Source organism: Castor canadensis, chromosome 5 (genome assembly GCF_047511655.1).
Source record: "Castor canadensis chromosome 5, mCasCan1.hap1v2, whole genome shotgun sequence".
Lineage (NCBI taxonomy): Eukaryota > Metazoa > Chordata > Mammalia > Rodentia > Castoridae > Castor > Castor canadensis.
The window spans coordinates 77,480,054-77,482,483 of NC_133390.1; the positions used below are offsets into that span (position 1 = coordinate 77,480,054).

Here is a 2,430-nt window from a genome sequence, read left to right on the forward strand (position 1 = left end):
AACTAAATCACACCATGGATCAAATGGACATAGCTGATATCTACAGAATATTTCATACAACATCTGCACAATACACATTGTTCTCAGAAGCCCATAGAACTTTATCCAAAATTGTTCATATCTTAGGGCACAAAGAAAGCTTCAACAAAAAATAATCCCCTGCATTCTATCTGATCACAATGCATTAAAACTAGAACTCAACAACAAAAACAATAGCAGAAAATATACAAACATTTGGAAGCTGAACAACACATTGCTCAATGATCAGTGGGTCATTGATGAAATAAAAGAGGAAATTAAAAGGTTCCTGGAAGTTAATGAAAATGAAAACATGATCTACCAGAACCTATAGGACACAGCAAAGGCAGTCCTAAGAGGAAAGCTTATAGTCATGAGTGTACATATTAAAAGGACAGAAAGAACTCAAACAACCTAATGCTACATCTCAAATGCCTAGAAAAACAAAAACAAGCAAAACCCATATCAAGCAGAAGGAGAGAAATAATAAAAATAAGGGCCAAATTAATGAAATAGAGACCAAAAAAACCATACAAAGAATCAGTGAAACAAAAAGCTGGCTCTTTAAAAAAATAAACAAGATTGACAAACCCTTGGCAAATCTGACTAAAATGAGGAGGGAAAAAAACCCTAAATCAGTAAAATCAGGAATGCAAAAGGGGAGATAACAACAAACACCAAAGAAATCCAGGGAATCATCAGAGAGTATTTTGTGAACCTATATTCCAATAAATTTGAAAATCTTGAAGAAATGGACAAATTTCTAGATACTATGACCCTCCAAAACTGAACCAAGAGGATACTAACCACATAAACAGATCTATAACATAAAATGAAATTGAAGCACCAATAAAGAGTCTTCTAAAAAAGAAAAGTCCAGGATCTGATGGATTCTCTGCTGAATTCTATAAGACGTTTAAAGAAGAGCTAATACCAACTCTCCTTAAACTTTTCCATTAAATGGAAAGGGAAGGAACACTGCCTAACTCATTCTATGAAGCCAGTATTACACTCATCACAAAACCAGACAAAGACACCTCCAAAAAGGAGAACTATAGGCCAATCTCCTTAATGAACATCGATGCAAAAATTCTCAATACAATAATGACAAAACAAATCCAACCACAAGTCAGAAAGATCATTCACTATAACCAAATCAGCTTCATTCCAGAGATGCAGGGGTGGTTCAACATATGCAAATCTATAAATATAATATAGTACGTTAATAGAAGCAAAGACAAAACCCACAAGATCATCTCAATAGATGCAGACAAAGCCTTCAACAAGATACAACACCACTTCATAACAAAAGATCTAAGAAAACTAGGAATAAAAGGAATGTACCTCAAAATTATAAAGGCTATATATGACAAACCTATAGCCAATATCACACTTAATAGAGAAAAACTGAAACCATTTCCCCTAAAATCAGGAATGAGACAAGAGTTCCCACTCTCCCTACTCCTATTCAACATAGTCCTGGAATTCCTAGCCAGAGCAATAATGCAAGAAGAAGAAATAAAAGGGATACAAATAGGTAAAGAAACTCAAAGTAGAGTTTTGAAACGAGTGGCGGGGAACTGCTGCAGAAGCAGCTGCTGGAGCGGTCTGCCCACAGTAAGCCCCACTATAGTGAGTGGACCTTGCCATGGCGCTGCAGCTCGCTCAGGAGCAAGGAATCACCCTGAGCGGCAGTGCCGAGATCGTGGCCGAGTTCTCATTTGGCATCAACAGCATTTTATTATATCAGCGTGGAATATACCCATCTGAAACCTTTAGTCGAGTGCAGAAATACGGGCTCACCTTGCTTGTCACTACTGATTCAGAGCTCATAAAATATCTCAATAATGTAGTGGAACAACTGAAAATGCTCCCAGAGAAAAGTCCCAGAAAGCTATCCAGGATGAAATCTGTTCAGTGATCAGACGGATCACAGCTACAGTTACATTCCTGCCACTGTTAGAAGTTTCTTGTTCTTTTGATCTACTGATTTATACAGACAAAGATTTAGTTGTACCTGAAAGATGGGAAGAGTCTGGACCACAGTTCATTACCAATTCTGAGGAAGTTCATCTTTGTTCATTTACTACCACAGTACACAAAGTGAATAGCATGGTGGCCTACAAAATTCCTGTCAATGACTGAAGAGCCTCAGGCATGCTAGGCAAGCACTCTACTTCTGAGCCACATTTCTGGGCCAAAGTGAGAAGATGGTTGTCTACAAGTCAGAAACAGAGCTCTTACCAAAAGTCAACTATGCTGGTATCTTCTATTCCCAAGAACTGTGAGAAATAAATTTCTGGTCTTCAAACCATTCAGTCTATAGTATTTTGTTATGACAAGGAATAGACCTTGTCACTCATATCTTCTTTAGTGCTCTTCCATTAAATTGAAGGAGATAATATTGGCACT

At 37.4% G+C, this 2,430-nt stretch overlaps 1 pseudogene; it reads left to right on the plus strand.

Moving 5' to 3' along the window:
- The first annotated feature begins 1,666 nt into the window (after window positions 1-1,666).
- On the plus strand, window positions 1,667-2,430 carry LOC141423072 (mitotic spindle assembly checkpoint protein MAD2A pseudogene; annotated as a pseudogene).